This window comes from Amblyomma mixtum, chromosome 1 (assembly GCF_055824585.1).
Source record: "Amblyomma mixtum isolate Tamu chromosome 1, ASM5582458v1, whole genome shotgun sequence".
Lineage (NCBI taxonomy): Eukaryota > Metazoa > Arthropoda > Arachnida > Ixodida > Ixodidae > Amblyomma > Amblyomma mixtum.
In genome coordinates this window covers 182008553-182034972 of record NC_143012.1, presented here as the reverse complement: position 1 = coordinate 182034972, position 26420 = coordinate 182008553, and positions in this window count along the sequence as shown.

Genomic DNA, 26420 nt, shown 5'->3' with positions numbered 1-26420 from the left:
AAAGAGTTCACAAGGAAAAGAAAAACAAACAAACAAACAAAACATTGCAGGAAGATTTAGCCAGAAAGGCAGGAGAGTTTGCCAGGGCTTTCATTAATTCCAGCAGAAAAGGTGTTAAATTTAAATATTAGATATGATTCACAGGCTTCCCTGTCGTAATGTGTCTGGAAGCCAGATTGGAGTATGGTGGCCTTGAAATTTCCAAATGAATGGCCTTTTGTCGTTACGTGTCTTGAAAGAGGCAGATCTGGCAGCGATCTTATGTGTGCTCTGTGGTTATTTATTCTCAATCGGAAAGGAGTTTCAGTTTGCCCGATATACTGAGCACGGCACACACCGCACTCGAGGAGGTAGACTACGTTGCTGGTGTCACAGTTGAAATCTCCTCGAATTTTGAATGAGAAAGACGACGCTGTGCTGCGAGCTTCTGTGACCTTATTCATCATTGGACAAAGTTTACAGCGCGGTTTATTGCAAGGTGTGCACCCTGAGACTTCACCGTTGTCTAGTTTCGAGGAGGTTACGGCATCTTTGATATTTCTTGCCCTCCGATATACGACACGGGGTGGTTCGGGAAGCAAGCGCTTCATTTTGTCGCTCTGAAGGAGAATGTTGTGATGCTTTCTAAGAATAGCGTTAACATTCGGTGCTGTTGGAGAGTATGTTAATATCAGATTAGTTGGGTAGTTCGTCTGCGCAGTCTTGGTGTTATTTAGCATTGTACGGCGGTCTTGTACTGCAGCTTTTTCCAAGGCATCGTCGATGATAGGCTTCGGGTAGCGCTGTCGGACCAAATCCTTGCGGAGTGTCTCACAGTTAGAAGCGAAGTCCTCTTCACGGGAGCAAATGCGTTTAAATCTGAGAGCCTGGCTATATGGTATTCCTTTCTTGCAATGATTTACGTGGCTACTTTTAAAATGCAAGTATTGGTGCCTGTCCGTTGGCTTTCTAAACACGGAGGTGACAAGCTTGTTTTGCGAGATCTGAAGTTTGACATCCAGAAAGATGATCGTAGTGGTTGAGTAGATGTGGGAAAAAGAGATGCTTCTGTGAGCATTATTAAAGTTAGCGATGAATTTGAGTAGCTCTTCTTCACCATGGCACCATATAAGAAATATGTCATCTATAAACCTTCTATAAAAAAGGGGTCTTAAGAGACAGCTCTCTAGGTATTCAGTTTCCAGAATGCCCATAAATATATTGGCATAATTAGGACCTACTTTTGTCCCCATTGATGTGCCACTAATTTGCACATAGTGGTCGCCATCAAATTCAAAGTTATTCATTTCCAGAACCAAATGCAGAAGTCTTTCGAGGGTCGTGCCATCCACTGGTCTTTCCAGCTCTGAACCTCTGTAAGCTTTAGCGACCGCCCTGATCCCATCCGAGTGGGGTATGCTCGTGTATAGGGACGCGACATCGAGGGTAACGAGTATGCTGTTTTCTGGAATGAACAGATCAATTATGTCAGAAAGAAAATGAGTTGTGTCTTTGACAAACGAAGGAAAAGTTGGTGGTATGTCCCTGATTAAGCTGTCGACAAAACTGGAAATTTTTTCTGACGCGGTTCCTATTCCGGAAATAATTGGTCTGAAACTCCTTTCCGATTGAGAATAAATAACCACAGAGCACACATAAGATCGCTGCCAGATCTGCCTCTTTCAAGACACGTAACGACAAAAGGCCATTCATTTGGAAATTTCAAGGCCACCATACTCCAATCTGGCTTCCAGACACATTACGACAGGGAAGCCTGTGAATCATATCTAATATTTAAATTTAACACCTTGTCTGCTGGAATTAATGAAAGCCCTGGCAAACTCTCCTGCCTTTCTGGCTAAATCTTCCTGCAATGTTTTGTTTGTTTGTTTTTCTTTTCCTTGTGAACTCTTTTGCATCGAAAATATTGTTTCTTAAATCTACTATGATGACAGTTGCATAACGATTTGTTATGTATTTAACACTTTCATTTCTAGTCGAGGTACTGACATTATTTTTGTTGTGGTTAAGCACGAATTCTGTGACGCTCGTCTCATGTGTATTCACCGCATTATTATCATTTTGTTGGTGCTGATCACGGCGTTTGGGTAACCTTTGTTTCTTGGGACAATTTTTCACACTCTTGAACTCTATTATTTTGGGCGTCTGTATTATCTCGCGTGCCATTTGTATTTATTCTAATATTGTTGTTGTGTTATTCCTAAGCGGTGTTTCCTGTAATGAAATTTGCCTTTTTGGTACACTTTCTAACACTCTGGCGCTGCCTTTAACATAATTTGTGGGCTTTTACGCATTTCCCCACATATCCTCTGCTAAAGAATGCTACAAAAGTGACACAATTTTGTGTATATTCTGTGTATTCATGTCGCCTCTGCGTGTGTGTGTTTTTGTTCCTTTCGGCCATCGCAGTGCCATTTTCTGCTTTATTTATACTTTTTTTCCCACTCCTGTAAAGAAGGAGCCTATCCATGTGGTTCTCACGTGCGACCCTCATGTTGTTTTGCTTCCTTCGGCCATCGCAGTGCCATCTTTTGTCTTTACTTATTCTTTTTTTCTACTCCTGTAAAGAAGGAGCTTTCCATATGGTCTTCATATGCAACCTCATCTGGGTTTGGGGTCCGCGTGCCACCCGTGGAGACACTTAGCTCAACCGCAACCTGTGCGTTCTCGTGCTTTCTTCTGGAGTCGCGCGGGGCCACACACTGCAGAGGTGGCTAGAGGCGATACTTACGCACACAATTGGCAGGCACTTGCCTTCTTTTGTTAACCACCCCTACGCTTTATTTTTTCCCTTAACTAGTCGCGTGCCCGCCCAGGCCCACCACCCTCTTTCACCTCTTTCACGGCGGCGCCTTTGCTGGCTCACCTTGGCGTTTGGGTTTTGTGTCTCGGCTGTCTTCCTCTTTCCCCTTTGATTTTTTCTCATTTTTCTTTTTCAAGCGCTGTGTGTGCCATGTTCACTGCTATAAGAAGACCCTTCCATGCACTGTATGATCATTCTTGAAAAAGACCAGTCCCTGGTCGAAACGTTGAATAAATCTGTTAAGTTTTTCAATGTGACTTCCCCAACTTATTATATATATATATATATATATATATATATATATATATATATATATATATATATATATATATATATATATATATATATTCAGTAGGGGTTTCTGTGGCCCAGGTTACTAGTTTAGGTACAGCATTACGACAAATGCGACTGTTCTTTTAAGGTTTATTTTGCCAACAGTTTCGGGAATGGTATTCCCTTCGTCAGGGCAGGCTTGCAATGAATCAATTTCGTCAATGTAAGGACACAGAACAAGCGAGGAGGTATAATCTCCGCCCTCGAAACACACTTGAGAAAGAGGGCAAGGGACCGGATAATAGACAGCACGACAGCTTTCACACGGGCTGTGGGATCAAATCACCGCTTAGTGAGATGGTTCAACATCTAGATGTCCAAATTCAAGACCGGAGTTCGTCATCTATGCAGGCGCTTCCTCGCCACGGACGGACTGCACACCAGTTCTGAGGACGTCGGACTGCTGGCCCAACACTTCAAAGCGGAGCTTAACTACCCGCTTCATCGTTGGAAGCCTACCCCGTTGGTGCCACGCAGCAGAATCCCTGGGCGCCGCTCGGGAGACGCGGCGTCGTCGACGTCACCGCCCAGTATCCCAGCATTGCCACCCCCAGTGCCGGAGCGATGCTACAACACCCGCCGGACGTACGCCATGGCTGCCCAGCAGGCGGCTTCTGGACAGAGCAACTGACTACCTGTTGCAAAAGTTACGGCCCGCGGAGAGCAGATGTGGTCCCAGGCGTTCCTCTCAGTGAGGAAGATTATTGATAAGCTCGTGAGATTTGAGCTTCATGCATCTCACCTAATGTCCTACCTGTCGCGGGGTACTTACTGTTCCAGAAGGTCTTCGTCTGGGCTGTACACTTTCCATGTCCACATTCAGTGAGAGGGAAAAAGAGGAATGGGATAATATACTATTAGAAGCATCTCTAAAGCTCACAAAAACTGTCATCAATCATAGCAAACAAAAAGTTGCCGAACTTAGAGATGTCGAGGAAGAGCAGAGATGCCAGCGTGCTCTCTCTCCTGCCGAACTGAGTGAACTCAGAAACTACGAGGCAAAAAGAAAAGAGGAAGTATCCAGGGATAAGACCAAAAAGCCAGAACGCGACGAAGTTCCGTTCGCTTCAAACAGATACAGAAACCAGACCGTCCAAGCTAAGCGCTAACGGTAGGTTGGCAACTGTCGGCCGTGAGACTGTTGTCCGAGCTCCAAAGAATGACGCAATTGCTGATATCTCTCGGGGTGTTGTCGATACGAGGTCCGGAGCTGAGAACTATGAAACAGCTGGTGGATACACAAACATGGTTAGTTTGTCACAAAAGATTCTCATACCTGCCGAGCTCAGCCTTCTTTCCAAAGGTATAACTTTTTGTCCAGCATCTGGTAGGTTCATTGAGTTTCCACTCTTTCAGGGTGTGGACAACTTCGCGTGAAACCTCCACCTTAGGGAGTTTTTCTACGAGCACACAGCGACAGACAACAAACGATACCCACCGTGTCAGAGGAGTTGTGGACACCGAACGAACAACGTGATAGACACCTTGATATGTATATATCTGCGGTGCAGAAGGATGTAACAAGGGCGTATGGAGAACAACGTCCGGTCCATAACAATCTTTCGAACGAAGAACGACAGGCTTTGGAAACGTTGCGCAAAGACGAAAACATCGTAATAAAACCGGCTGACAAGGATGGAAGATAGTAATCTTGGATAAATCAGAATATTTAAAAGAAGGCCACTGGCACCTTAATCGTCCTCAGTTTTACAGGAAGCTTCCGAACGACCCCACACGTCAACTAGTGACAGAAATAGAGGACCCTCTTGCTGGACTCGCTAAGGACGGTAGAATAACTCAGGCAAAGTTAAAATCAATGTGGCCGAGCAATCCAGCTACAGGCCGGTTTTATCTCCTCCCTAAAATACATAAAGCTAACCATCCTGGCCGTCCAATCGTGTCCAGCAATGGGGCAGCGACGGAGAACATATCTAATTTTACTAATTTTCTCATCAAGGACATCCCTCCCCATTTTCCTTCTTACATCAAACACACAAGCCATTTCCTTCAGGAGATTTCCAACTTGACCATCCCCTAAGGAGGGCCTCTGGCGACCACGGATGTTTACTCCCTGTATACAAATATCCCGCACGCAGACGGCATAGCAGCAACGCTGGCAGCGTTCGAAAGCTCGAACTCTTCGCTTGATTTGGACGATGGAACTCTTTCCATCCTTCTTGAACTGGTTCTAAATTCCAGCAATTTTTAGTTGGATGCGAGCACTACCTCCAAATAAGCGGTACGGCGATGGGCACAAAAATGGCACCTAGCTATGCAAGCTTCTTCATGGCGTCACTAGAAATTCCCTTCCTTGAGGAACAGCCAAAAAAACCACTTTTCTACAAGCGTTTCCTAGGCGACATCTTTCTTGTATGGGAACATGATGAAGCGAGCCTGTTGGACTTCATTGCGCACTTTAATACCCTGCATCCATCTATCAGGTTTACCCACTTTGTCTCCGACTCAAAGATTAATTTTCTCGATGTGGAAATATCCGTAGTCGGTAACTGCCTCTCGACTACCCTATACAGAAAGCCCACGGACAGACAGCAATATCTCCATTTTCACAGTAGCCACCCGAAGCACTGGAAAACAAGCATTCCATATTCTCAGGCGCACAGATACCGAAGAGTATGTTCTACCACAGAGGAATTTGACCAGCATACGGGGACTCTCAAGATCGCTTTGTCGCGACAGAAATACCCGGGGGAAATAATCGATGATGAGATTCAACGCGCTCGCAACCTAGACCGCTCCTCCATCTTGGCAGAGAACAAGGTGAAAACAGACAGCAAAACAAACCTAATCCTTACCTACTGCGCAACGGCTCTCAGGGTAAATAACATACTAAGCCGTCATTTTGATTTAATCAGACAGAGTAACAAGTTGTCACTAATATTCAAGGAACCACCCCGAGTGGTGTACCGCAGCGACAAGAACTTGAGAGACTTGCTTGTCAATGCGAAAACAAAGAAGAACGCTACCCGAGGTGGGTGCCACAAATGCGGAAAACCCCATTGCAAAGTATGTCCACACATTTCAGACACCAAAGTGGCAAAATCCAAGTTTGATAGCTTTGTGTTTCACATAAATGAAGACCTTGACTGCGACTCAAGCGATGTTATTTACAAACTTCAATGCGAGGTGTGTGGGGAGGAGTACATTGGTCAGACCAAGACGTCATTTCGTTTCCGCTTCAACAACCACATAGCCCACGTGTCATCCTTACCCAACTTGCCCCTTTCCAGACACCTGCGTCTGCCACTCCACAGTTTCGAAAACATCCGTGTCACCCTTCTCCAGTCCGGGTTCCCTAACACCTATTACAGGGAACAAAAAGAACCATACTTCATTCACAAGTTCGGCATGTTCTCCCATGGCATGAACGCTACTCCCGGGAGACCTTCCTGCTTAAAAGAGCGAACGTAGGAAATTTAGCCTGACATAGGCCTTGGACAGCATTATTAATCGGAATACCCCGGAACTTGTTCTTGACGACGGCAGCCACACTTTGAAATGGCAGAGAACAGTTTATTTCATAAGTACTTCCTTTGTCAACCTCCTGCTAGCATCCACGTTCTATCCCAAATAGACACCTATAATCTATCATCTAGTCCATTGGGACCACGCGCCAGCTCCGCGGGCCGCAGACCTTTCGCGTTTTTCGCACACATGTATTATTATTTTTTTTAACTTTTGTATACTTTCTTGTGCTCTATTTTATCTTTTTCGTGCCATTTTCATTTTTCTACATATTCCTTGTCATTTGTTATTTACTTAAACCAACATCGACATAAGTAGAGAATCCCCGAATGATTTAACCTGCGCGTGCATGCAGGTCTCGAAACCACATGCACTGCGACAAGCTTCATCAAATTACTGTCACCATGTCATATTTGTTTGGAGCCACATTTCATCAATAGTTTTTCTGTTTTCTTTTCTCTCTCTGTGTGTGTTAATATTGTGACGACCATGTAACGATCCCTCCGCGAGCCAGCAAGTTCGTCACAGTCGAGTGTAATGGCAGCACCGGCACCCTTGGCATCGCTGAAGCGAACATGTCGCTGCTACTCGCTCGGCAAATTTGTGTAGCTCGAGGCCTAGTAGATCATACCAACGGTCGCACCGACATCTTAGTTACGAACTTTACCCGTGAACCGCAACATCTCACGAAAACAGAGGTCGTCGCTTATTTTGACGAGCTCGGAGAGTGTACCAGGCAGTGCTCTTTGTCCACGACGTCAGACCACGACGAGGCGACAGCTACAGCCATCCCGACCGACGTCAACCCGCACCTCTTGGCCAGTCAGAAACGCTGCGTAGAAAACCTCATCTATTCCTTCCGCGATTGTTTTGCATCAACTTCCAAGGTGCGACAGACGCCGCTTACAAAGCACCGAATTGTCGTTGCTTACGACCAAAGACCAATATGTCAGCGCCCTTATCGTGTATCTTCAAAAGAACGTGACGCCATCCACCGCCAAGTTACACAAATGCTCCAGGACGACGTCATATAACCGTCCACGAGCCCCTGGGCATCACCCGTTGTCCTCGTCACGAAGAAAGATGGCACCCTCAGGTTCTGCGTGGATTACAGGCGCCTCAATAACGTCACGAAAAAGGATGTGTACCCTCTGCCACGCATTGATGACTCTCTAGACCGCCTGCGCCATGCCACCTATTTTTCATCTCTTGACCTCCGCAGTGGGTATTGGCAAATAGAGGTCGACGAACGCGACCGAGAGAAGACCGCCTTTATTACCCCTGACGGTTTATACGAGTTTAAGGTGCTCCCTTCTGGCTTGTGCTCGGCCCCTGCCACATTCCAACGAATGATGGACACCGTGCTATCTGGACTGAAGTGGCAGTCGTGCCTCGTATATCTCGACGATGTCGTGATCTTCTCCGACACGTTCGATGAGCATCTGAAACGTTTGCGTGCTGTTTTCGAGGCCATACGTTCCGCTGGTCTCTCTCTCAAGCCACTTCGCGTTTAATCAGCTGAAGTTTCTTGGTCACATTGTCAGCGCTCGAGGCGTTAGTCCAGACCCCGAAAAGACGGCCGCCGTGGCTGCCTTCCCCAAGCCCACAAATAAACGGAGCCTGCGTCGTTTCTTGGGCCTCTGCGCGTACTATCGCCGGTTCGTTCATAATTTCTCCAAGCCAGCTGAGCCTCTCACCCGCCTGACGAAAGACGCTGAACCCTTCTTGTGGGGGCAGGACCAGGAAAGAGCCTTCAAGGAACTCAAGTCCCGTCTCCAATGTACGCCTGTGCTTGGCCACTTCGACGAGGACACCGACACGGAACTACATACTGATGCCAGTAACGTTGGCCTCTGTGCGATCCTTGTTCAGTGGCAGGATGGTCTAGAACGCGTGATTGCTTACGCCAGTCGCACTTTGTCTCGTTCCGAAGTCAACTATTCCACCACGGAGAAGGAATGTCTGGCTGTGCTGTGGGCCGTTACGAAATTTCGTCCGTACCTGTATGGCCGCCCATTTCGGGTTGTGAGCGATCATCATTCCCTGTGTTGGCTGGCGAATCTGAAAGATCCCTCGGGGCGGCTTGCTCGTTGGAGCTTTCGGCTACAAGAATTTGATGTCACCATCGTGTACAAGTCCGGCCAGAAACACAGCGATGCTGACTGTCTATCCCGCGCTCCTATTCCCTGCCCCATGGGCGAGTCCGACGACGATTCCGCTTTTCTCGGTGCTGTCACCGCGTCCACCCTTGCCCGCCAACAGAGGGCCGACGCCGAACTGCTTCCTCTCATCGAGTATCTCGAAGGAACCGCTCCATCTCCTCCTCGAATCTTCAAGCGCGAGCTGTCATCGTTTTGCTTGCGCGATGGTGTCCTCTATAAAAAGAATTACGGCCCAACGGACACTGCCTATCTGCTTGCCGTACCTACAGCGCTTCGTGACGATGTTCTGCGTGCGTGCCACGACGACCTTCCTTCGGGCCACCTCGGATTTTCCCGCACGTTGGCGCGCATACGTCACAAGTACTACTGGCCCAGGCTTGCTGCGGTTGTCCACCGCTACGTCCGAACCTGCCGTGAGTGCCAGCGCCGGAAGACGCCGCCGACTAAACCAGCCGGGCTCTTGCAGCCGATCGATCCCCCACGCCTCCCATTTCAACAGGTCGGCATGGACTTACTCGGCCCATTTCCGGCGTCTTCCATGGGTAACCGGTATATTGCTGTTGCCACTATCTTAGCCGCTACTGTGAGACCAAGGCCCTTCCCCGTGGTACCGCAGCCGAAGTTGCACATTTCTTCATTCACAACATTGTACTTCGTCACGGAGCCCCTACAGTCGTATTAACTGACATTGGCACCGCCTTCACGTCGGCACTTACGAGCGAGGTACTTCGACTCAGTGGCACCAGCCATCGAAGGACTACAGCTTACCATCCGGAAACGAACGGACTGACTGAGCGGCTTAACAAGACAATTGCCGACATGATTTCGATGTATGTAGACGATGACCATGGGAACTGGGACCGGATACTGCCTTACATCACGTTCGCTTACAACACTGCTCTACACGAAACGACACGCTTCACTCCGTTCCATTTGGTGCACGGTCGCGAAGCCTTGACCATGCTGGACGCCATGCTTCTTCCGGATCCTGCTCCCTATTCTTTCGTAGCGAACCAATTTGCTCGTGACGCCGAAGCCGCTCGCCATGTTGCTCGACAGCGAATCCGGCACCAACAGCAACGCGACGCTGAGCGTTACAACCTCCGCCGCAGGGAAGTGATTTACACACCCGGTGATCAAGTCTGGGTGTGGAGCCCGATCCGCTTGCGGGGGCGCTCTGAGAAGCTTCTTCGCCGTTACTTCGGTCCCTACCAGGTTTTACGCCGCCTCAGCGCGGTGACCTCCCCACAACCGGCGCCCGAAGTAGTCCACGTGGCGCGACTGAAGCCGTATTACTCCTGTTAGCCCCTTTTCACGCAGACACTCGCGCCGTTCACTTTCCGCCTTCCCCTCATTATTTTTATGCGAAGCATATTGCTAGAGCTACCACTCACGCCGTCGCCGTGGGACCCCCACGTGACACCGTGACGTCACACCACGTGACATCGGATGAGAGAGCCGGCCTCCACCTCGCGCCGTCGCCGTGAGACCCCTAGCCGTCACGCCACGTGACACCGTGACGTCACACCACGTGACATCGGATTAGAGAGCCGGCCTCCATCTCGCGCCGTCGCCGTGGGACCCCTAGCCGTCACACCCGCGCATTCCCGCGCATTTCGAAGCGCGTTCACACTCGGTGTAGGTGAAACGCTCGCTCCACCGGGCAGGCAGACGCGGCTTCCGTGGCAATCCAGGCGCTCACCCAACGCGCGTCTCGGGGTTAGTCGGCGTTCCGCTGTAGCCATGCCGTTGTCTTCCCCCACGACGATGGCTTCTAGTGGTTGTATTAAAATGACCAAGTATTCAACCAAGGAAAGCCATGTATTACCAAGCCTAGCCACTAATATGCTTCGCATTCCCCAGGCTTACCCAAGCTGAGCCTCAGCAATTTTTTTTTCCGCCCGTGCGGCATCGGGTCGATGCCTCTTGAAAGACGGGGGGCAATGCCACACTGCTGGCACTCTGCCGGCGCCACCTGGTGGCGCGCGGCCACGCGCCTGGAGGCAAGGTTCGGCCACCAGGTGGCGCCGGCAGAGTGCCAGCAGTGTGGCAATATTTTTGTTTCATATATTTCATTTAACTTTCTTATGTCCGCTACCTTGCGCTTATTTATTAACTTCGATAGCTCTGCTAGTTCTATCCTGTCCGTGGAGTTAGACGTCCTCATGCTTTGACGTTTCTTAATCAGATCTTTAGTCTCCTGAGATAGCTTGCGGACATAAGAAAGTTTAACATGGAGAAAATCGAGCATGCTCTAAGGAACGGAGGTAGCCTAAAATCAGTGAGGAGAAAACTGGGCATAGGTAAAAACCAGATGTATGCGCTAAAAGACAAACAGGGCAATGTCATCAGCAATATGGATAAGATAGTTGAATTAGCCGAAGAGTTCTACAAAAATCTATACAGTAGCGAATCTAATCATCAAGTTACTGAGGGAGGCAGTCGAGCACAGCAATGGGACATCCTGCCAGTAACGAAGGAGGAAGTAAAGAAAGCCTTAGGAGCAATGCAAAGAGGGAAAGCAGCTGGTGAGGATCAAGTAACAGCAGATTTGTTGAAGGACGGAGGAGAGATTGTGCTACAAAAACTAGCCACCCTGTATACGCAATGCCTTGTGACCTCGAGAGTACCAGAAGCTTGGAAGAACGCTAACATTATCTTAAGTCATAAGAAAGGAGACGTCAAGGACTTGAAGAATTACAGACCAATCAGCTTATTGTCCGTTGCCTACAAGGTATCTACTAAGGTAATCGCTAATAGAGTCAGGACAACCTTGGACTTTAGTCAACCAAATGATCAAGCAGGCTTTCGTAAAGGATACTCGACAATAGATCACATTCACACTATCAATCAGGTGATAGAGAAATGCGCAGAATATAACCAACCCCTATATATAGCCTTCATTGATTGCGAGAAAGCATTTGACTCAGTGGAAACCTCAGCTGTCATGCAGGCATTGCGGAATCAGGGTGTAGAAGAGTGCTATGTGAAAATATTGGAAGATATCTATAACGATTGCACAGCTACTATAGTTCTCCATAAAGTGAGCAATAAAATTCCAATACGGAAAGGTGTCAGGCAGGGAGACACGATCTCGCCAATGCTCTTCACTGCCTGCTTACAGGAGGTATTCCGGGGACTGGAATGGGAACAGTTGGGGATAAGAGTTAATGGAGAATACCTGAGTAATTTACGATTCGCTGATGACATTGCCTTGCTAAGCCACTCAGGACGAGAACTGCAAAGCATGATCAATCAGTTAGACAGGCAGAGCAGAATGGTGGGGCTAAGAATGAACATGCAGAAAACCAAAGTAATGTTCAACAGCCTAGCAAGGGAACAGCAGTTCGCAATTAGTAGCGAGGTGCTGGAAGTAGTAAGAGAATACAATATGTCTACTTAGGGCAGGTAGTGACCGCAGATCCGGATCATGAGAGGGAAATAACTAGAAGAATAAGAATGGGGTGGAGCGCGTATTGCAGGTTCTCTCAGGTCATGAATGGTAGCTTACCAATATCCCTGAAGAGAAAAGTATATAACAGCTGTATCCTACCGGTACTCATCTATGGGGCAGAAACGTGGAGGCTAACAAAGAGGGTTCAGCTTAAGTTAAGAACAACGCAGCGAGCTATGGAAAGGAAAATGATAGGTGTAACGTTAAGAGATCGGAAGCGGGCGGAGTGGGTGAGGGAACAAACGCGGGTTAATGACATCTTAGTTGAAATCAAGAGGAAGAAATGGGCTTGGGCAGGGCATGTAATGCGAAGGCAAGATAACCGCTGGTCCTTAAGGGTAACGGAGTGGATTCCAAGAGAAAGCAAACGTAGCAGGGGACGGCAGAAAGCTAGATGGGCGGATGAGATTAAGAAGTTTGCGGGGATACAGTGGTGGCAACTGACAAAGGACAGGGTTAATTGGAGAGACATGGGAGAGGCCTTTGCCCTGCAGTGGGTGTAGTCAGGCTGATGATGATGATGATTTCATTTAAATATTTTTTGTGTTGTTTTTTCTGCTCTTCCCTCCTTTGGTTTTTAAGCATGAAATGCTTTTAGCTCCCGTTGTCGGCAGTGTGGTGACGTCACGCCGAGACCGAGAGCACTCATCCGGGCACTGAAATCCACTGAATTCCACTCATCCGGGCACTGTACGAGACTTAACGAGATTCACCGAGACTCTCTAAGCCCTCCTACGGGACCGGCATACAAGCGCCGGTTGCTCTCCAAACGAGTCACAAAAAATAACTGCTGCCAGTTTCTTCTCAATGTTTATCAAGATATCAGTCGAGCTGTGCATTGATAATGCACGGAATTATAATTTCCGATTTCTAACAACCCGTGCAAAAAGCACATACATGCCACAATACACTTCGTTGTCATACGTGATCTGTTCCACTCATCCGGGCACTGAAACGAGAGCATCCCGGCACCGTACGAGATTTAACTAGACTCTCTAAGCACTACTGCAGGACCGGCGTACAAGCGCCGGTAGCTTCACCCCGAACGGGTGGTGGCGTTCCTCCCTTCCTGTACGGTGCGGTTCGGGTGTCCACCGAGATGACAGAGAATTACTGCGCCATTCCCTTTCCTCAAAAAGCGTTGCGTTCAAAGGGCAAGGCATCGCGCCGAACGGGTGGTGGTGTTCCGTGCACTGTCTTGCAGCGCTACAACACGCTGTCGCGTTCCACTCCTAAAGGCGAAGCCTAAGCTTCATTTTTAGCAGTTAATTAGTATTTAGTCATTAATCAGTAATTAGTCACTAATTATTAATTTGTCATTACTTCGTCATCAATTATGTGTGACGTAATCCAGTGCTGACGTCACCAGTATCACATAGCTCGTGGCAAAATTAGTAAACACCTACATCGGCGACACAGAATCCCTCCCCCTCCCGCAGTACAAGGGCCCTCCTAACGAGACTCTCGATGCGCCCATAACAGAGGCGGAGGTTAGGGCCGAAATTTTGACTTTAAAGACGCGATCGGCCCCCGGCCCAGACGGGGTTACGAACAAATTATTAAGGAATCTGGACGACATGTCCATAACGGCGCTCACGAAATACATGCAGGAGGTATGGAGTAGCGGCCGTCTCCCTCAGCAATGGAAAACTGCAAACGTGGTGCTAATCCCTAAGCCGGGTAAACCGCCCGGATTAGAAAATCTCAGACCAATTTCCCTAACCTCGTGCGTAGGAAAGCTTATGGAACGCGTCATCCAGGCTAGACTGACACGCTTCATGGAGCAGAACGACCTGTGGCCGCGCGAGATGGTCGGGTTCCGGCCGGGCTTGTGTACGCAGGACGTGATGCTTCGCTTGCAACATGACATTATAAATTCGAGATCCAAAGACGCGAAGGTGATTTTAGGTTTAGATCTAACCAAAGCCTTCGACAATGTTAAGCATGCGGCCGTCCTTGCGGGGCTTCAGGACATAGGTGTCGGCGAAAGGACGTATAATTACATCAAGGATTTCCTGTCGCACAGGACGATAAAACTAAAATTTCAGGACTTAGAATTCCCAGAGGTACCTGGGAAGTAAGGGAACGCCACAGGGATCGGTACGCAGATGACATCAACATATGGTTGAACAGTGGTAGTGACGGCATAGAAGAGCGGCTGCAGGCAGCGGCAGACACTGTAGTGTCCTACGCGGCCGAAAGGGGCCTTGTGTGTTCGCCGCAGAAATCGGAACTCTTTGTTTACAATCCGAAAGCGCTCCGGTGCAAACGCGACTGGAATTTTGAAATTAAGGTAGAGGGCAAAGCTGTACCGAAAGTTAATCACATCAGGATCCTCGGACTTTTTATCCAAGAGGACGGTTACAATGAAGGAACGATCAAGAAGCTCAGCAACTACGCTGCGCAAGTCACAGGGATCTTCAGGAGGGTCGCGCTGAAGGGCAGGGGCCTCAAAGAAAGTAGCCTCTTGAAACTGACGCAGGCGTATATTATTAGCCGAATATGCTATGCCACGCCATTCCTCGATATTAGGGTAAACGAGAGAGAGAAGATCGACGCAATTATTCGGCGTTGCGTCAAGAGGGCGCTGGGCTTACCTATCTCCACCTCTACAGACCGCCTGTTGGAAATGGGGGTGCATAATACTTGGATTGAACTAGCCGAGGCGGTGCGAATCGCCCAGCTCGAAAGACTGAGTACAACGAATACGGGCCGGACCATCTTAGAGTGGGTCGGCCGAAAAGTAGATAGGGGCATATGCGACAAGGTCGCCCTACCGCCACAATGTCGCGAGAATATCATCGTTCCCCCCCTCCCCCACAACATGCACCCAGAACATCACAGGGAAAGACGGGAGAAGAGGGCGGAGGCGCTGGTTAAAAGGGCCGGGAACTTCAGGGCAAATGAAGTTGCCTACGTGGACGCAGCGAGTGGCAGGTCGGGGGCGGCGGTCGCCTCAGTAGTCGACGGCCGAGGTGCACCAGTCGCCGCCGCCTCTATTAGGAGTAGAGACATAGATACGGCCGAGGAGGTCGCAATAGCGCTTGCTTGCGCCGGAACCAAGGCTAGTTTGATTCTTAGTGACAGCAAAACAGCAATCTGCAACATCGGAAAGGGCAGGGTCTCGCCAGAAACGGCTCGAATTCTGTCCGCAGCCAAAATTGATCGCAAGATCACCTCAATTTGGGTCCCAGCACACACATCCGTCCCCGGTAACGAGGCGGCCCACATGTTAGCCCGAGATCTCTACTTCCGGGTAACTGTAGAGCCACCCGACCCCCAGGGGATGGACGAACGTTTGCAAACATACGCGGAAATCGCCGTGCACTACAGGTTAGGCAGGCGTCTAATGCCACCACCAGATCCAAACTTAACCAATACAGAGGCCATCGCCTGGCGACGATTACAGGCCGGCAATTTCGTTAACCCTGTCTGGTTATTTCAAACCACGTTAGACGATAAAAAAGGTGACAAATGTAAGACCTGCGGAGTGAGGGGGACCCTCGATCATATAATTTGGCAATGCCCTGGATCCCCGGGTGCTGAGGACAATATTAAGAGTAGAGAAGCCTGGGAGGCCCTTCTGCGAAGCGAGGTCCCCGCCGACCAGAAACGAGCTGTCCGCCTGGCGGCTGAAGCCGCGAAGAGACAATGTATCTTCCCCAGTCTTTAGTCGCGGAGGTCCCGTCCTCCGTCCCCTAGGCCTGCGTGCCAGGGACGGGGAGTAGGGGGCCTCCTACATCGGTGGAAATAAAAGTTGTTATCAATCAATCAATCAATCAATCAATCAATCAATCAATCAATCAATCAATCAATCAATCAATCAATCAATCAATCAATCAATCAATCAATCAATAGGCAAAGTGGTGCGGAAAACGCTTTCGCCTCTACGCACTTTAGACAGTTTCGAACGCGCTGCATATACATTCTTGTCAGGCCTGCGTCTCGTTGTGGCCGCGTACGCTTCGTGTTATGCCCGTAAACATTTCATGCTTACTCTACTCTCGGTTAAGGGAGAGGCAGCGATTGTTTTCCTCCAAATTCATCTTTGCCTTCCCATTACGCTCTCGGGCTAGCTCAGTATCTTACTCGACGGATGCTGCTGCTTTTTCACGGGAAGCGCACAGCGGGACACGGGTTGAGACAGCCTAGTATATTTACGGAAAGGAGGCGTGCCAGGATGTCTGGTAGAAAAGTCCGACAGGAGAGCAAAGCAAAGAAATGAGGCAAAAATTGGCAGAGGCTTAGCTTGGTTAAGCCCGGAAGGTTGCGAAAGCAAATTACGAGCAAGGTTAGCGACTACAGTAGTTAAAGGCGAAAGCCTGAGTGCTGCACGGAACGCTGGAATTAGCTTAAAGTGCTATTGAGGTGTCCACTAAACCACAGATTTGGTAAGGCGCCTTTCGTTTTCTCCAAATCAATGCAGTCTACAACTCTGTCTATGTCAGAGCGCATCAATGAACCCCGGAATTAGCTTAAAGTGATATTGAGGTGTCCACTAAACCACAGAGTTCGTAAGGCGCCTTTCCTTTCCTCCAAATCAACGCAGTCTATAACGCTGTCTATGTCAGAGCGCATCAATGAACGCCGGAATCAGCTTAAAGTGCTATTGAGGTGTCCACTAAACCACACAGTTGGTAAGGCGCCTTTCCTATCCTCCAAATCAACGCTGTCTATGTCAGAGCGCATCAATTAATGCCGGAACTAGCTTAAAGTGCTATTGAGGTGTCCAGTAAACCACAAAGTTGGTAAGGCGCCTTTCCTTTCCTCCAAATCAACACAGTCTACAACGCTCTCTATGTCAGAGCACATCAATGAACGCCACAACCGAGGTGAAGCTAAAGGTCAAACATGGATCCACCGGGACGACGCTGAAGGCTCAAAACCTAGCGCAGTATGGCTTTTGTAATAAAAATACGCAGATGGCACTGTCGCAGGTTGCCGTTGCGGCGGTGCGTGTTGCCGTCTCCCGCAGGCGTTTGAGGAACCTGATACGGGCCGCCCGCTCGGACCCGGCGGCGTCCTGCGAGGGTGTGTGCGTGTTGGGGGGGTAGCGGCCTCCGTGTGCGCCGAGAGCCGGGTTTAACGCTTTGACCCTTCTATTGCTGTGCGGTTCAAACTCGTTCTTTGTTACTACTTTACCATTTCCATCTCCCAGTTTGTTTTCCTGGTTGTTGTTGTTGAGCCGCGGCCTGTGTGAGAGCTGTCGTGCTGTCTATTATACGGTCCCTTGCCCTCATTCTGAAGTGTGTTTCGAGGGCGGAGATTATACCTCCTCGCTTGCTCTGTGTCCTTATATTGACGAAACCGATTCATTGTAAGCCTGCCCTGACGAAGGGTATACCATTCCCGAAACTGTTGGCAAAATAAACCTGGAAAGAACAGTCGCCTTTGTCGTAATGCTGTACACACACACACACACACACACACACACACACACACACACACACACACACACACACACACACACACACACACACACACACACACACACACACACACACACACACACACACACACACACGCACGCACACACACACACACGCACGCACGCACGCACGCGCACGCGCGCACACGCACACACGCACACACTCTCTCTCTCTCTCTCTCTCTAGGTCATTTGTACGTACTGCATGAACTGGATTAATGCATTATGTAACAAGGGGGTTTATTTGGAGGACCTGGTGAACGTGGTCACTGAGCGCAGCCGTCCAGACGCTGCTCCGTTGACTCTGCCTCGATCTCCTCGTCTTCGACTAGTCGCAGAGGTCTACTGCGGGTCATCTTCATCACAATCACCCCTCGAGCAAAGAGGGAGCCATCCTGGTGACTTAAGGGGCAGACAAGATGGCCGGATCGTAATACGGCTTCAGTCGCTGCGCGTGAACAGTCTCACCCCAACGGCAGCGGAGATCGGCAGGAGGTGTGACAGGTTCGACGACATAGTTCACTGGAGATGTCTGTTGAATTACATGGTAAGGGCCTTGGTACTTTGCGAGCAGCTTTTGGGACAGGTGCGGAGCGGCGGGAGGAACCCACAGCCAAACAAGAGAGCCAGTTGGGAAAGTGTTGACGGGCTGGAGGCTTTCGCTGCGATATTGTTGACGAAACTGACGTTCCGACGTAAGCGATCGCACATGGCGCCTGCAGTCTTCAGTGTGCTTCGCTACTTGCGACACGGGAGTAGATTCGGAGGGATCAGGGCTGTACGGGAGGATAGTGTCAATCGTTGAAGAGGGCTCACGTCCATGGAGAAGAAAGAACGGCAAAAATCCGGTGGTGATCTGCGTGGCCGTATTGTAGGCGAAGGTAACGAAAGGGAGGACGTCGTCCCAATTGGAGTGGTCTGAAGCAATATACATTGATATCATGTCTCCAAGCGTGCGGTTGAAGCGTTCAGAGAGACCGTTAGTTTGCGGGGGGTAGGCACTGGTGGTACGGTGTACAGCCCGACATTGTCGTAGGAGCGCTTCGACAACTTCGGGCAAGAAAACTCAGCCCCGGTCGCACAAAAGCTCGCGGGGCGCGCCGTGACGTAAGACCAGGTGACGCAGAATAAAAGTGGTTACATCACCGGCAGTAGCGGTTGGCGACGCTGCTGTTTCCGCATAGCGGGTCAGGTGGTCGACGGCCACAATTATCCAACGATTGCCGGTGGCGGTATAAGGAAGTGGTCCGTACAAATCGATGCCCACGCGGTCAAAAGGTCGGCTTGGAAATGGTTTTGGCTGCAGCGGAAAAGATGAACGGCTAGGAGGAGATTTGCGGCGTTGAAATTCGTAACAGGAGCGGACGTATTGCTGAACGTAGGAATACATGCCTCGCCAATAGAAACGGAGGCGAAGTCGTTCGTGCGTCTTGAATACACCGGCATGAGCGCAGTGAGGGCTTGAGTGATAGAATGCACAGACTTCAGATCGCAGATGGCTTGGAACCACAAGCAACCACTTTCGCCCGTCGGGGAGGTAGTTGCGACGATATAGCAGTTGATCTCGAACGGCAAAGTGGGGCGCTTGGCGACGGAGAGCTCGAGGTGCTGAATGCGGTGAAGGTTGAGACAAATAAGTCTGAAGGGAGGTGATCCAGAGATCTTTTTGTTGCTCAGAGATCATGTCGTTGAAGCATAGAGAAGACAACAGAGCCTCGGATGATGAAGGCGTCGAAGATAGGTTGGGTAGCGGGATAGGTGAGCGGGACAAAGCATCCGCGTCAGAATGTTTCCGGCCAGACCGGTAGACAACAAGGATGTCAAATTTGAGGAGCCGGAGAGCCCATCGAGCAAGGCGGCCTGTGGGATCCTTGAGTGATTATAACCAACACAGCGCATGGTGGTACGTGACGACGTTGAACGGGCGGCCATACAAGTAAGGGCGAAATTTGTGTAGTGCCCCGACAACGGCTAGGCACTCTTTTTCCGTGACCGTGTAGTTGGTCTCCGCCTTCGTTAAAGTCCGGCTGGCATACGCGACGACGTATTCATCGAATCCGTCTTTGCGTTGAGCGAGCACAGCACCGAGACCGGCACCGCTGGCATCAGTGTGCACCTCAGTGGGTGCAGCGGGGTCAACATGTCGCAGTATGGGCGGAGAGGTGAGAAGAGCCCGCAGTGAGTGGAAGGCTTGGTCGCAGTCCGATGACCAGTGAGACAGCTGAGACTTAGTGGTCAGAAGGCGGATTAAGGGCGCGGCGATTGAAGCGAAGTTCCGTATAAAGCGAAGGAAATAAAAACAGAGGCCAATGAAACTGCGGAGTTGTTTCGCAGTCGTCGGTTGCGGGAAATCGGCAACAGCACGCAATTTCGACGGGTCAGGAAGCACGCCATCTTTGCAGACTAAGTGACCCAAAATAGTCAATTGGCGAGCGGCAAAGCAGCACTTCTTCAAGTTAAGTTGACGTCCAGCGTCAGAGAGGCACTTTAAAGCTGTTTCGAGGCGGGTAAGATGTGTTTCGAAGTCAGGCGAGAAGACAACAATGTCATCCAGGTAACAGAGGCAGGTTTTCCATTTCAAGTCGCGCAAAATGGTGTCCAACATGCGTTCAAATGCCGCTGGGGCGTTGCACAACCCGAACGGCATGACATTGAATTCATATAATCCGTCGGGAGTCACAAAGGCTGTCTTCGGGCGGTCACATGCGGCCATGGGAACCTGCCAGTATCCTGAACGTAAATCTAAAGAACAAAAGAATGCGGCGCCGTGGAGGCAGTCGAGAGAGACTCTTTAATGAAATACAGAGAATTTAGCCGGCGTTTAAATTACGCTGGCATGCGTAGGGAAGGGAATTTGGGAAATAAAGAGAGAAGGAGAGCAGCGTGGAAGAGGTAAAAAAAAAACGAAGATAAAATGTGGCCATGAAATGGGTACTAAGGATACATTGGCGAGTATAGATGTAACCTATGGAATGATGGAGTGCATAGTCCGACAAATGGGCTGACGAAGTTCACTGCATGAAGAATGCATGAAGGTAACGTGCAAGTGAATTCAAAGCTTATCGAGATGTCCAATGTCTTTTAAATATGTAAATAGAAAGTTCATTGCAAGTCTCTGTTGCCTGAAGCAGGCTAAGGGACCAAAAACTTTGTTCATCGTTAGGGGCACTGGGCAGAGCTTCTGCATGCAATGTTGATAGTACGCACGCTCGTTAGCATACGCAGGGCACTCAAGCAGGATATGTTCCATAGATTCTATCGAGGCACAGTTGTCACAATGCAGACTAGGGAGGGGGTAAACATTCTTACGGGTGATGTTGTTTAACCTGTAATCGACACAGGCGAATAGAGCCGTCTTTTTTCTTAACAAGGACGACAGGTGAAGCCCAAAGGCTGGTGGACGGCTGAAGGACGTGGCGCTGCAGCATGTCGTTGACTTGTTCTTGTATGACTCGGCGCTCGGTGGGAGAGACGCGGTAAGGGTGTTGCCGCAACGGTGCGTTAGCACCAGTGTAGATTTCATGGGTAACAGTATCGGTGCGGTCTAAGGACACTTGCTGGACGTCGAAGGAGCGACGAAACCGGTTCAGCAGCGCCAGAAGTTGGTCACGTTGAGCAGGCTGCAGGCGAGCATCGATAGCAGTGGCGAAGACGGATGAAAGAATAGAATCTGGGGCCGGGCAAGGAGGGCTGAGGGCATTCAGCTGCAGTTCATTGGACGGAGACGGGACAGGGGTTGCATGAGCAGAGTCGAGTGGTTGAGCGCGTCTAAGGCAGGTACCAGCAAGCAAAGTCAAATTAAAGGGAAGCGGATTTGAAACAGGCAGGCAGATGACGCAGTGTTTCACGGTGAGCACAGCAAATGGCACTAGAAGGGAATGGCGGGAAGCAAAAACGTCGGATGGGGTGACCAGGACGGTAGAATACGGCAGTGAGCCACAAGAGACGGTGGCGACGACGGAAGAATGCGCAGGCACGTCGATCTCTTCGACGACACAGAGTTTGTCAAAGACAGGCACAGCGGTGGCCAGCGGTAGTTCAGAAAAAGCAGATAACTCAACTTCAGCGCGAGCACAGTCGATAACGGTGTGGTGTTGAGACAAGAAATCCCAGCCTAATATGACATCATATGAGCATGAGGGCAGCACAACAAATTCGACTATATACATTGCGTCCTGTACGTAGATGCGAGCAGTACACACAACTAACGGCTCGATAGGGTGCGATGTTGCAGTTTGAAGTGAAACACCAGATAGCGGAGTGGTTACCTTTCGCAGTGAACGGCAAAGATGAGCAGCGATGACGGAAACGGCGGCTCCAGTGTCAACAAGAGCGTGGGTAGCAACACTTTCGACACGGAAATCAACAACATTATCTGGCGACGTACGAGGACTTGAAAATTTCGACACAAATGCAGTTCTTGCCTCGGGAACTGCAGCTAATGGTTTTCCTGAGGTGGAGGGCTGGTGCGGCGGCGCATCGGAGACAGCGAGCGACGACGAGGTGAAGGGGCCCGACGTGTGGTGTAGGGCGGACGGGTTGTCGTGATTGGAGGGGGCGATGAGTCGGAAGGTTGGTAAGACCGGGAAGCACCATACCGGGGAGCATAGTAGTCTAGTCGGGATGGATCGCAAGGCGGGAGAGTGCGGCGTCGGCAGTGCCGCGCGACATGGCCGGGGATGCCGCAGGCGAAACACACAGGGCGGTTGTCTGGAGTGCGGCAGCGGGTAACGGCTGGCGGCACAACCGTGAGAGGAGCAGACGTCCGGGCCTGCGGTGGGCAGGAGGGGAAGTTGCCTGGAGAGCGAGTAACGGCTTCGACGTACGTGAGCGGGGCAGCCGGTGGGCTTGGCTGGCAAGCACGAGGGACAGCTTCCGCACTGTGCTCCTGGATAACATGACGTATTGCGGTAGCAAGCGGAGATGACTCCTGGGTGGATGGAATCACGGAAAGCTGCCATGCGACCTCCTCACGTACGAATTCTTGAATATGATGGAGTAGCGTGGAATCAACGCCACCCGTCAAACTCGACAAGCTCTCGTCTGAGCGTCTGACGAAGATCCGCTGCCGCCGGAGTTCGTCGAAACTTTGGCATAGAGCGATCACATCGGCGACAGTGCGGGGATCCTTGGCCAGCAGCATGTGAAAAGCAGACTCATCGATGCCCTTTAGGATGTGTTTAAATTTGTCGCTCTCGGGCATCGAAGCGTTCACTCGATGGCGCAGGTCGACGACGTCCTCGATGTAACTAGTAAACGTGTCGCCCGGCTGCTGTGCACGTTCGCGCAAGCGGTGCTCGGAGCGAAGTTTGCGTACCGCCGGGCGGTCGAAAACGTCCGTGAAGCGTGTGTTGAAGATCGTCCAGTTAGGCAAGTCTGCTTCGTGGTTCGTGAACCACAGCTTGGCTACTTGTGTAAAATAAAAAATGACGTTATTGAGCTTGAGCACGTCGTCCCATTTGTTGTGCGTACTCACGCGCTCATAAGCTCCGATCCAGTCTTCGACGTCTTGCTCATTAGTGCCGCTGTAGATGGGGGGGGGGGGGGGGTCACGTTGGCGTATAGGTCCGGTGCACACAATGGGAGACGCTGAGGGCGCGGGTGCTTGACCAGGTGTCGCCATTGTAGCGGTCCCTGTTGCTGGCAACTTGCGGGAACGAAGTTCCTGGTCGCCCTCGCGGGTTCAGATACCCGCACCTCCACCAATTGTAACAGGGGGGTTTATTTGGAGGACCTGGTGAACGTGGTCACTGAGCGCAGCCGTCCAAACGCTGCTCCGCTGACTCTGCCTCGACCTCCTCGTCTTCGACTAGTCGCAGAGGTCTACTGCGGGTCATCTTCTCCATCACAATCATTACAAAATGGGGCTGGAAAGTGGGAATGGGGGGCATAATCATGGATAGTAGCTGCGTTGTTCTCTGCAGCTGTCATTCGTTTGGTATGGTATTTCCTGTGTGCTTTCGTATGTACTATTGTGTAAAAGGCGCTACATGTGTAGTCATGCAACCCTTCTTGCATTTTTGTGTGCTTTTGATTTCAGTCGAAACTTCTGTCATTCACCTTCTTTTTGCGCAGGTTTTTGGAGTTCCCGGCGTAGTCGGCTGTCTGGATGGGTCGTACGTCGAAATTCAGTGCCCCAGTAACGAAGTAGCAGCAACCTACTGCAACAGGCACCATCACTTATCACTTACGCTGCAGGCAGTCTGCGACAACAAGCGTCGGTTTGTGACACTTGTGTAGGTTGTTCGAGCAAGATACATGACTCCAGGGTATTCAGAAAACCTTCGCTCCTCAGAAAGGTGCCGGCAGTATGTTAAGCGGGCAAGTATCATGTTTAGGGGGGACGCAGCATACCCGGTACGTCATTACTTGCTGACGCCATTCCGGGATTATGGGGGACTTTCGAAGCAGCACAGGGATTTTAACGCCAAATTTTCAGCAACCAGGGTTCTAATTGAAACCGCTTTCGGAATTCTCAAAAACGATTCCGGCAATTAATTTATCTCGAGCTTCGCACTGTCAACTGGCTGAACAAATTCATTACGGTATGATGCATCATCAATAACATGTGCATTGACTCGGGAGACGTACTGCCAGATGAGCCAAAAGACTTGCCCGCAGATGTGCAGTGAATGCGCGCAGCAGAGGATGCTGACGGCGAAGAGGAAACTGCTGAAAAAACGACCTTACGCAAATTAGGAGACGCCGTAACCAGTATCTCCTCCCCAGAATAACTCCTAGTACCAACTACCACCACCACTGTAGTCGTGAAGAACACCACGCCACTATGGAAACGTCGACAATAAATGTGCGTTTGAGAGGTTTGACAGTTGACAGTTATTTTATTTTCTTTTCTCACTATACAGTGAAAAAAAGGAACCAAGGGAAAAGCCGTTCAGGCACGGCTTGAGTTGTCCTTGGCCCCACAACAAGCACTGGCAGCAGTGAGAACAGCGCACTTAGCCGTATGGTGGCGCTGGAAGAGTGCCCGCAGTGTGGCACTCATGGAGGAAAAACTCAGGAGAGAGCGTCCGGCGACAACCTTGGAGCCTATTCTTAACAAGTAAAGATATAGTAAAAAAAGAGAAAGTTTGTACTCCGTGATCACGCCACATGATCGCGCCACAAGCCGCGCCTACGCGCGCACTAAAACACGCCAGAATCAAAACATAAAGGACTGACTGGGAGAGCGAAAAACTGAGGGAGAAAACGGCTTGCGAACGCTGGCCGCGTGACGTCACACTCCCTCCTTAGTTTTTTTTTTTTCCCATGGTGGCACTCCAAGGCGCATGGAACCGATGCCGCACGTGAAGGAAAAGCAATATGTCAGCGCTGCAGATTCGCCAAACGGCTCCCCGGATGTGGACCCTGGATAGAGGCTAACGGCCGTTTTACGGCTTCAGCCTAACGACATGTACTACTTCAGACGTCGGCTGTCTAGAGGAGCAGGAGGTTGCTTTTGGGAGCACCTCATAGTTCACATCGGTGAGGTGGCGTAGCACCTCGTCTGGGCCAAAGTAACGGTGATAGAGCTTTCCAGAGCGCCCTCGCTAGCGGATTTGACTCCATACCCAGACTTGGTCGCCGGGCGTAAGTCCCCTCTCTTTGGCGGAGGTTGAAGCGCTGGGCGTCGTTTTCTTGTTGGGGCCGGATTCGCTTACTAGCAAGTTGGCGAGCGACTTCTGCGTCGCGAACAAATTGGTGAGCGTCCACGACAGAGGAGGGAACTGGGGCCGAATCCACGAAAGAGTTCGCTTTGGAACGCGTTCGCTTTCTCTCTTGTCACCTCGCTCCATTGGTCGTGTGTCGTCACCGCTGGCGGTGACGTCACTTCAGGGAGGCGGGTACACGGATCTTGTTTACGTCACGAGACATGTCAATCAAGTGAAAGAACGCGTTCGGTCGCTGTGTGCGGAACTCTAAAAGTGGCGTTTGCTTCAGCGCGAGGAGAGACATGCCGGTACCTCCCGCCGCCCCGCTGTTGTTCGCGGTGCTCAGCGAATGTGATCGGCGGCCGCGGCGGTCGCGCGTGCATGACAATCCTTTCGACATGCCTGACGATGCTTTCCGAAGGCACTTCAGGCTGTCGAAGCTACTTTACGCCAGCTATGCGAATAGCTCAAACCCCACCTTGGACCAACGAGGAAAAGTGCGCTCACAACAGAGCACGAAGTACTCTGCGCCCTACGGTTCTTAGCTACCGGGGGCTTCCAGACGGCAGTCTGCAGCGAGGCAACTATACGGCTCCCGCAGTCGTCTGTGAGCCGGACGATTTTGGCCGTCGCTCAGGCACGGAGCGGAGAAAAACTGGGGCACGGAGAAAAACTGGGTGTCGTTTCCTTCGACTCCCGAGGAGAAGTCCCGCGCCAAGGCAGAGTTTTTGGAGCGTGGTCTGATCCCCGGCGTCATCGGGTGCGTCGAGCTCACACGAAGGCTTCAACATGTAGGTATGTTACTCCATGAACTCAACGAGCACTTCACGCTGGCGCATCGAGACGTGCGGGCCCAGGCGACAACCTTTGTGCGTTGACATGACGACTAGTGAAAATGTCAAGCTGACAAATGCTGACACGTGAAGAGTCTCCCGCGCAAGTTCAGCATGCCTATCGCCCTCTCGCGAACACAAAATAAAATGATGATGATGATGATGTAGCCTTCCCTTTGTAACGGGCGGGCGCCTACCAAAGGTGCCCGCCAGTTGAGAGCACAATTGAGAGCACAATTGACAACACAATTGAGAGCGCCCTCTCGGGAACG